Consider the following 10,707-nt stretch of genomic DNA (forward strand, 5'->3'; position numbering starts at 1 on the left):
CCAGAGCCCGCGTTTGCACATGAACAGCTGGAGACTTCCTGAGGAAAATGCACATTTCTCGCCAAAAGGGTCCTAGTTGGGCACCGGGGCTCCAGCAAACGGGCAGGCTGCTCCAGCCCGGTGTGAAGGCGGCGGCCCTCCCAGAGGCCGGCAGCTCCCGCCCAGCCAGGAGGAACCCACCGGGACCAGTGGGAGCTGGCCTCCTGACATCCCACATACCAAAGGCCTCTCGGCAGGCAGGCAGGGACAGGGGGTTTGGATGGCTTCCTCAGGCTCCCGCTGCTGCCCTGGGGACCCAGGCCTCTCCGTAGGGACCCAGGCCTCTCCGTGGGGACCCAGGCCTCTCCCTGGGCTCACTCGTTCACTCAACAAACACGCCCGCTCCCCCTGCTGTGTGTGCAAGCTCTTCCTGGTACTCAGGGTCCAGCAGGGAAGGGGACCAATGAGCCGGCAGCCCTCTGCCATGGGGAGGGCTCCGAGTCCGGGGGAGGGGGCACTGCAGATGGAACTTTATGGGGCATCAGGAGCCTGGGGGCCTCCTTTAGTGGGGTCAGGGAGGGAGGTATCTGACATAGAGGAGCTTTTCTGGAAAATAGAAGCAGAAGCTTTCCAGCAGAATGGGCAAGTGCAAGGGTCCTGGGGTTGGACAGGAAGAAGTAGGGGGAGGCCAGGGTCTTGCAGGCTGCAGGGCTGTTCCTGCCCCTTGGCAGCAGCTTTAGAGATCTGTTTCCTCTGGGGATATCTGCTGCGGTCCCACACGCTGTCCCCATGAGCCAGGCCAGCCCTGGGCCTCCCCCACCCAGAGGTGCCCAGGGACTTCCTTCCCAGCGAGGGGCTGAAGGGTGCTCCCCCATGCACAACCTAATTATTGGAACCTGGAAATGTGACCTTACTTGACATAAGGTCTTTGCAGGTGCAACGAAGCAGGCTAAAGTATTTTTTTCTTTTTTATTTCTTTGTTTGTTTATTTGTTTTTGCAGACCTGGGGATGGAACGCAGGGTCATTCTACCTCTGGACGACTCCCCCAGCCCTATTTTTTATACTTTATTTTGAAATATGGTCCACTCAGTTGCAAAGGGCCTCCCTAAGTAGCTGAGGCTGTCCGTGAACCGCGATCCTCTGGTCTCAGCCTCCCAAATGCTGGGATTACAAGCGTCTGCCACCATGCCCGGCTCCGATTTTATTTTTTATTTGGAGGCAGGGTCTCCCTAGGTTGATGAAGTCTCACTACTTGCTGAGGCTGTCCTCGAACCTGTGATCCTCCTGTCTCCATCTCCCAAGTACTAGGATTACAGGCATGTACCAGTACACTCAGCTGTTGTTGTTGTTGTTGTTTTTTAACAGTTTTGCTAAACTGGCCTCCAATCTACACTCCTCCTGTCTCAGCCTCTCAAATACTGGGATGACAGGTGTGTGCCACCATGCCCAGCTTCTTGGGTCCTTTTTGTTTTTTTGTTTTGTTTTGTTTTTTTGCGGGTCTGGGGGTGGAACCCAGGGGCATTCAACCCAGGTGCCTGCATGCATTCGTCCATCCCCCCGGACTCGGAGCCCTCCCCATGGCAGCAAAATAAATTTTGAAACCTGGTCTCATTGAGTTGCAAAGGGCCTCACTAAGTAGCCGAGGCTGTCCACAAACCGTGATCCTCCTGTCTCAGCCTCCCGAATGCTGGCTGGGATTACAAGCGTGCGCCACCACGCCCGGCTTCTTGGGTCCTTTGAAGCCACCAGGGCTGGGATATTTGTGGGGGCAGCGCTGGGAACTGTCAGCCATCCCCCATCCTCTGTGTGTTGGTGGTGGGGAGGAGGCTGGAACCCCGGGGACCCCACACCTCTTCCCAGCCCTGCGGAGGCTCCTGAGTCTGTGTCTGGAGAGCTGGGCCTCAGGAGACCCCAGGCTTAGAGACCTGGGGGTTGGGTGCCGCCGGGCAGCGGAACACAACTTGAAATTAGCCTCCCTTGCACACAGCGCCCACCTCCAGGGTCCTGGGACCCCCCAGCAACAGAAGGCAAGGACTTCAGCAAAGTTGGGGCCTGGTCTACCCCGGAGCCCCCCAGGGTCCGGGGCCCACGGCCTGGGCCTCGCACCAGTTGCCCTCCCCAATGTAGCTGGGGATTACTAGCGGCCATTTACATATTCTGGTGACAAATTCCCTAATCCTATTAGCTCTGAAATACAGATCAGGGCCAGGGCCTGCAGCCATTTCAAAGGGCCGTTTTGGCCTGCCACCACCGGGACGTGGGGGCTCTTCCTGCTTGCTTCTCTCTTGAAACCCCTGGCCCCCGGGGCAGGTGTCTGGGAGAGCCGGGCCTCCCCGGGGAGTGTGAGTCTGGGAGCCCACCCGGCCAGGAGCAGGGCACACCGGGCCTGAGCTCCCAGAGCCCCTGCACCTCCATGACAGGGCAGAGGCCGCGCTCTGGGTCCTCCGCTGTCTCTGGTGCGCCCGCTCCTTCTCCACCTGGGCCACGCATTCATGGGGGTCAAGGGCGCCCCAGGTTGAATGGAGGTCAATGGTAGTTGGCATCAGGGGCTGGGAAGGCTGTGTCTACATTTTATTATTTTAAAACCTACTAAAGCCGGGCGTGGCGGCGCACGCTTGTCATCCCCGCGCTCGGGAGGCCGAGACAGGAGGATGGCGCAGGTTCGAAGCCAGCCTCAGCCACTTGGTGAGGCTCTCGGCAACTTAGTGAGACCCTGTTTCCAAATAAAGTATAAATAGGTCGGGGCTATAGCTCAGAGGTAGAAAGCCCCTGAGTTCCATCCCCAGTACCACACACACGAAAAAACTATTAATTCCTTTTTTTTAAAATCAGTTTTAGTGTCTTTCTCATCCCTAAACTTGCCAATATTTTTTTTTTTCTCTCTCTCTCTTTCGGTTTGCTAAGAACTGTTTAGTTCATTGTATTGACATTTCCTTTTCAATACTGGGGATTGAACCCGGAGACACTCTACCACCAAGTTCCATCCTCAGCCCTTTTTATTTCTGTATTTTACTTGGAGACGGGGTCCCGCCAAGTTGCCCAGACTATTGCCCCAGCCCTGGGGCTGCTGGGGTCCGGGGCTGCACCACAGCGGCTACCTTCAGACCGACTTTTTTTCTTTTTTTCAGCACTGGGGATGGAACCCAGGGGTATTCTATCTCTGAGTTGCACTCCCAGCCCTATTTTTTATTTATTATTATTATTTTTTAATTATTATTAATTTTGGTGATTCTGGGGATGGAACCCTGGGGCTTTCTACCTCCAGGCTACATCCCCAGCCCTATTTTACAATTTATTTGGAAACAGAGTCTCACTAAGTTGCTGAGAGCCTCACTAAGTTGCTGAGGCTGGCTTCAACTGTGCGATCCTCCCGTCTCAGCCTCCCAAGCGCAGGGATTATAAGCGTGTGCCACCCCGGCTTTTTATTCTTTATTTTGAAACAGGGTCTCACTGAGTTGAAAATGGCCTCACTAAGTAGCTGAGGCTGTCCTCGAACTGTGATCCTCCTGTCTCAGCCTCCAGAATGCTGGGATTACAAGCGTGAGCCACCACGCCCAGTTCTCATTATTTATTTATTTATTTATTTATTTATCTTTATTTATCTTTCTCTTCCTCCCTCTCTCTCTCTCTCTCTCTCTCTCTCTCTCTCTCTCTCTCTCTCTCTCTCTCCCTTTCCCTCAATGCCCAACTTGTAAAGAAGATGTACACATCGTCTTAGAATTGTCCATCTCATTACGTGACGGTTTCCTGGGGGCTGTTAAGTGTCTTCTGTGGCTGCCCACTTGCTCTGTCTCCGAGACTGTCCTTTGGAGACAGGGTTTGTCTGGCGGCTCGGATTCAAAGCCTCTGTTTTCTTGGCTTCGTCTCCTGGTGCTGGGGGACTGTGCGACGCTGGCAGGTTGGGACAGGGCTGGCGGTGCGGCAGGCGGCTTCCTGGAGCTGCGCAGGTGCTGGGTGGGCCCTTTCATCCTCCTGCCTTCTGATCGGAAGCAAGGGAGTCTCTTTCCATGCAGGTAGCCTCCTGCGTGCGCGTGCGCGTGGGGGTGGGGGGGTGGGGGGGGAGTTTGAACCCAGGGGTAAGCTATCTCTGAGATCCACCTCAGCTCGCTCGCTCTCCCCCCCGCCTCTCTGTGGTATTGGGGATGGAACCCAGGGGCATCTACCTCCGAGCTGCACCCCCAGCCCTAATTTTTATTCTTTATTTTGAAACCGGGTCTCACTGAGTTGCAGAGGGCCTCACTAAGTAGCTGAGGCTGGCCGTGAACCGCGATCCTCCTGTCCGGCCTCCCGAGTACTGGGATGACAAGTATGCGCCATCACGCCCGGCTGAGCTGGTCTTTTCTTACCTGGTAGATTGTAACTTTGTCTTCTCTCAGCCCTACTTGATCACACTGAGCAGAGGAGAGAGAATCAGCCCGTCTCTGTCTGTCTAAGGCCAGGAGGCACACAGCAGGGAGGAGGGCAGAGGCTGACCGTCCTCTCTCTGCCGGCCCCCGGGAGGAGGACTCCCAGCAATGGGCCCAGGAGACAGTGTCTCCCCGGCCAGCTCTGGAGCCCAGGCAGCAGTGGCCCCTGCTATGAGGTCCCGCTCTCTGTCCTCGTGGTCCAGATGGGACTGTTAGCCATCCAGGGACAGCCAGTGAGGTTTTGTGCTGGCCCTCAATTGAGACTGGAGTCCACTCGGACATGGGAAAATCCTGGGTCCTGCTGGAATCCCTGGGACTGGGGTGCAGGACACACAGCGGCTGGCTTTCCCTGGGTTACCAGGCTTCCGGGAGGGTATCCGGGGGAGAGGTGTCTGCTTCTCCAGGGGAACCCGTCCCAATGTCTGCTGATACATGGTAAAGTACCGCAAAACACAGCCACATAAAACTACCACTTGAAGCCGGGCGTGGGGGCGCACGCGTGTCATCCCAGCATTCGGGAGGCTGAGACTGGCGGATCACAGTTTGAGGACAGCCTCAGCTACTTAGTGAGGCCCTTTGCAAATGAGACCCTGTTTCAAAATAAAGAATAAAAAACAGGGCTGGGGGTGTAGCTCGGAGGTAGAATGCCCCTGGGTTTCATCTCCAGTACTTCAAGAAACAAAACAAAAAACAACCTACCACTGGAATGGACAGTGTTGCACACCTGTCATCTCAGTACTCAGGCGGCTGAGACAGAAGGACCGCAGGTTCAAGGGCAGACCCTCAGCAACTTAGCAAGAAAGACTCTGCTTCCAAACATGACATAGGGCCTCTGTGGCCTAGAGGTGGACAGCAGGGAAGGCCTGTGCCTGTTCCAGAGCACCTGGAGTCCCAGCTGGGAAGACTCAGGAGTCTGGGAGCTGGAGCATCAAAGGTTTCTTACTTACGTGGTGTCTGGGTGGGGACAGTTTGAAGTCTAGACCGAGTTGGCCAGGTCTGCTGCCAGACACCTGCCCAGCCTCTCCAAGTGCCAGGGCTGCCTCAGGACGGCAGCCCCGGCACTGGGACTTTTTTTTTTTTTTTTTTTTTTTTTTTGAGGGTCTGGAGGTAGAAACCAGGGGCATTCGACCTCTTAGCTACATCCCCTGCCCTGTTTTTTATTCGTTGTTTTGAAACTGGGTCTGAGTTGCAGAGGGCCTCACTAAGTAGCTGAGGCTGTCCACGAACCGCGATCCTCCAATCTCAGCCTCCCGAATGCTGGGATGACAAGCTGCGCCCCCACGTCCGGCTTCGGCACTCAGACGTTTAACACAGAGGCTCAGAGAGCCCGGCATCCCCGGGCGACCTGGCCTCAGAAGTCCCCGGTGGCACCTCTGCCAGCACCATCGGAGGAGAGGACCCAGAAGCCCGCCTCGCAGTGACAGCCAAGCCTCCCTGTCTGCCTAGCCAAGGTCTAACGCATGCACACAAGGGGGCCTTCGCAGGAGGATGCTCCGGGGCTGGGCAGGGCTGCTGGGAGCTGGCAAAGGCCCGGGGTTGTCAGATGGGTGCGTCTCCCTCCCTCGGGGGCCACCAGCAGTCCGACCAGAAGAACAGAGACGGCCACCTTCCCTTTGGCTGACCCCATAAAAAACAGCTGTGTATTCTTTTATTTGTGTGTGTGTGTGTGTTACTGGGGTGGAACCCAGGGGCTTTCTACCTCCAGGCACACTCCCAGACCTATTTTATACTTTTTTGGAAACAGGGTCTCACTACGTTGCTGAGAGCCTCACTCAGTAGCTGAGGCTGGCTTCAAACCTGTGTGATCCTCCTGCCTCAGCCTCCCAAGCGGGGATGACAAGCGTGCGCCCCCACGCCCGGCTCAGCTGCTTCTCCTTAACCTCCTATGGCTGACATCAGCCAGCCCTCGGTGAGCTCTGGTGGGCTGGGGCTGTGCGGGACCTTCCGTGTCTGGCCAGGCTGTGATCACAGGCGCAGAGAGCCCTGCTGGCAGCAGCCACAGAGGTGTTCAGGGGACGTGGGTCCCATTAAGTCCACCTGCCAAGCACGCCTCTAATCCCAGGACTTGGGAGGCTGAGACAGGAGGATCTCAGGTTCGAGGACAGCCTTGAGGACAGGCTCTCAGCAACTTGGCAAGACCCCTGGCAACTTAATGCGACCCTGTTTCAAACTAAAAAAAAAAAAAAAGAAAGAAAAAGGGCTGGAAGTGTAGTTCGGGGGTAGAATGCTCCTGGGTTCACTCCTCGGTACCACAAAAACAACAACAAAACAAAAACAGAAAACCTCATTTGGGCTCTGGCCAGAGAAGCGTCTGCCTGGCAACCACTGTCATTACCAGGAGAAAGTCGCTGTTTGGTGACAGTAAATTTCTGACGCTTCTCAAACACTTGCAAATCTCCCTTAAAGGGCTGGGGTTGGGGGGGCCCTCCCGCTCCAGCTTTTGGCCAGTCTGCTCCTGCGGGGTCTCAGAAGAGCGGCTGGGCCTCACACGTGTGTTTATTTTCCTAACTCACCTTTTGGAGACAAGCTCCAACTGCCAAGGGTTTTTGTTGTCTGTTTGTAGCCATCTCCAGGCTCCACCCCCTGCCCTATTTTTTTATTCTTTATTTTGAAACCGGGTCTCACTGAGTTGCAGAGGGCCTCACTAAGTAGCTGAGGCTGGATCCTCCAGTCTCAGCCTCCTGAATGCTCGGATTACAAGCGTGCGCCACCACGCCCGGCTTTTTTTTTTCCTTCTTCTTCTTTATTGTGAAACAAGGTTTCATTAAATTGCAGAGGGCCTAAAGCGCTGAGGCTGGCAGCGAACCTGTGATCCTCCTGTCTTGGCCTCCCAAGTACTGGGATTACGAGCCAGCCTGCGCCATCACATCCGGCTCCTTTTTTACTTTTAAAATGTGATAGCTCCAGACAGGCGTGGTGGCGCACGCTTGTAATCCTGGTACTGGGGAGCTGAGACAGGAGGGTCGCAGGCTCATGATCAGTTCAGCTACTTAGTGAGACCCTGTTTCATATTAAAGAATAAAAAATAAGCTGGGCGCGGTGGCGCACGCTTGTAATCCCCGCGCTTGGGAGGCTGAGGCAGGAGGATCGCGCAGGTTTGAAGCCAGCCTCAGCTACTGAGTGAGGCTCTCGGCAACTTAGTGAGACCCTGTTTCAAAATTTTATATATATATATATATATATATATATATACATATATATGTGTATGTGTGTGTGTGTATATATACACATATACATATATACATATATATGTATATATACACATATACACATACACACATTATATATACATATATGTGTATATATATATATATATATATATATATATATATATATATATATTAGGTCTGGGAGTGTAGCTTGGAGGTAGAAAGCCTCTGGGTTCCAATCCCACCCAAAAATAAATAAATAAATAAAAAATTAGGCTGGGGGTGGAGCCCGGAGGTAGAAGACCCAGGCTTCAATCCCCAGCACAGCAGAAAAAAAAACTGAGCTGGGGGTAGCTCCAAAGTAGAATGCCAAGTTCAATTCCCAGTACTGCACAAAAAAAAAAAAAAAAAGAAAAGAAAAAAGGAAAGAAAGAAAGGGTCATGCGGGCTAAGGAGCCAGGGAAGTGGACGTCCAGGTGGGTCTGCGTGGAGCAGTAGGGCCCAGAGTCCTGCAGAGTCCGCGCTGTCTCGGCTGCAGCCCAGAATCACTGCCGCTGGCTGCTCCCCGGCTCGCTCCCACCAGCCCAAAAAGCCTGGCTTTTCTTTCCCCTCTTCTGTCCGTCTGTCTGTCTGTCTGTCTCTCTCTCTCTCTCTCTTCTGATACTGGGACAGAACCCCCAACCTATGTATTTATTTTTATTGCGGTACTGAGGATGGAACCCAGGGCATTCTACCTTCGAGCTTTACCCCCAGCCCCATTTTTTATTTTTCGTTTTGAAACTGGGTCTCACTGAGTTACAAAGGGCCTCACTGAGGCTGTCCTTGAACCATGATCCTCTGGTCTCAGCCTCCTAAATGCTGGGGTTACAAGTGTGTGCCACCACGCCCAGCTCTCCTGCCCTATTTTTTATTCTTTATTTTGAAACAGGGTCTCATTAAAGTAGCTGAGGCTAGCTAGGAAACTTCGATCCCCCCACCTCCGCCTTTCAAGTACTGGGATTACAAATGCGGCTACCACGCCCAGCTTTATTTTTTTATTTTGAAACAGGGTCTCCTTAAATTGCTGAGAGCCTAAGTAGCTGAGGCTGGCCTTGGACCTGCGATCCTCCTGTCTCAGCCTCCCAAGTACTGGTATTACAAATGTGCGCCACCAAGCCCAGCTTATAAAACTGTTTCAAAACTAAAAAATAAAATAAATAAAGGGGGCTTGAGGACATAACTGGGAGGTAGAGTGCTCCTGGGTTCAATCCCCAGCACCACAGAAAGAAAAGAAAGAAAGAAAGAAAAGAGAGAGAGAGAAAGGGGCCAGCTTGACTTGACCTGGGCTTTGTCGTGAAACTCTGCCGGGGCCCGCCCTAAGGAAGGGCCTTCTCTCTGCATGACACTGGATCCGTGCTGAGCCACAAAACCTTCCCCTCAGCAGCAGCTGGCAGGCAGCTAAGGGCTGGGCACTTAAGACTGTCCTTAAGCCTCTCGGGGTAATAACAATAATAATAGGCAATTTGTAGGGTCTGCGCTGCCAGGTACCTGAGGGCCTCCGTCTGGAGTGGCCACCAGCTCTCCCAAGGTCGCGCAGCTGACGCCTGGGCCTGCGCAAAGTCTCCCAGGAGCTGGGAGTGAGGATGGGGTCCTAGCTGGAGAAACCCCCCAGCGGACACATCTCCAATTTGTTTTTGTGGTGCTGGGGATGGGACCCAGGGGCATTCGACCTCCGAACTACACCCCCTACCCTAATTTTTTGTGGGTTTTTTTTTTTTTTTTTGGTGGTACTGGGGTTCCTGGAAAGCCTTCTATCTCCGGGTTACACTCCCAGACCCAATTTTATATTTTTATTTGGAAACAGGGTCTCTTAAACCAGCAAGGCTGGCTTCGAACCTGTGCGATCCTCCTGTCTCTGCCTCCCAAGCGCAGGGATTACAAGCGTGCGCCACCACGCCCGGCTACCCTAATTTTTTTCATTCTTTAATTTTGAAGCAAGGTCTCACTAAGTTGTGGAAGGCCTCACTAAGTAGCTGAGGCTGTCCGTGAACTGTGATCCTCCGGTCTCAGCCTCCCGAAAGCTGGGATTACAAGCGGGTCTCACTAAGTTGTGGAGGGCCTCGCTAAGTAGCTGAGGCTGTTCGCAAACTGCAATCCTGACTCAGCCTCCCAAAGGCTGTGTGCCACCATGCCCAGCTTTATTTTGAAACAGGGTCTCAGTGAGTTGCAAAGGGCCTCACTAGGTAGCTGATGCTGTCCTCAAATGGCGATCCTCCCGTCTCGGCCTTCCAAATACTGGTATTGAAGGCGTGCCCTTTTTTTTATTTTGAAACAAGGTCTTGCTAAATTGCTCAACGTCTTGCTAAATTGTCAAGGCTGGCCTCAGGTTTGCAATCCTCCAGTCTCAGCCTCGAGTACTGGATTACAGGGGTGTGCCATGGCCCAGCTTCAAATATTCAAATAGCTTTTAAATCCCCCCCCCCCCCCCGCCCTGCCCTCACCACCCCACCACCCTATCCTGGACGTGGTGAAGCCAGGGGCAACCTCAGGTCCCGGGTGGAATTTGCTAAGGAAAGACATACTGGTTTAGAAACTGGAAAGGCATTCTTTTCTTTTTTGGGGGGAACCAGGAATTTAATTTAGGGGCATTCTACCTTGGAGTTACACCCCAGCCCTTTTTCTATTTTTTTTTTTTCTCCTGATAATGGGGATGGAACCCAGAGGCTTTCTACCTCCAGGCTATACTCCCAGACCTATTTTATATTTTATTTGGAAACAGGGTCTCACTAAGTTGCCTCACTCAGTAGCTGAAGCTGGCTTCGAACCCGCGCGATCCTCCTGTCTCAGCCTCCCAAGCGCAGGGATTACAAGCGTGCGCCACCACGCCCGGCAAGACCCTGTTTCAAAATTTAAAAAATGGCCAGTCCGAGCATGGTGGCGCACATTTATAATCCCAGCATCGGGGAGACTGAGGCTGGAGGATCAAGGTTCACGGACAGCCTCAGCTACTTAGGCCCTCTGCAACTTAGTGAGACCCTGTTTCAAAGTAAAGAATTAAAAAAAAAAAATGGGACTGGTTATGTAGCTCAGTGGTAGAATGCTCCTGGGTTCCATCCCCAGTACCACAAAAATAAATAATAAATAAATATAAAGAGCTGGGGGTGTGGCTCAGAGTGCCCCTGGGGTTTAACCA

Source organism: Muscardinus avellanarius (assembly GCF_963383645.1).
Source record: "Muscardinus avellanarius genome assembly, chromosome: 1".
In the NCBI taxonomy this organism is placed as follows: Eukaryota; Metazoa; Chordata; class Mammalia; order Rodentia; family Gliridae; genus Muscardinus; species Muscardinus avellanarius.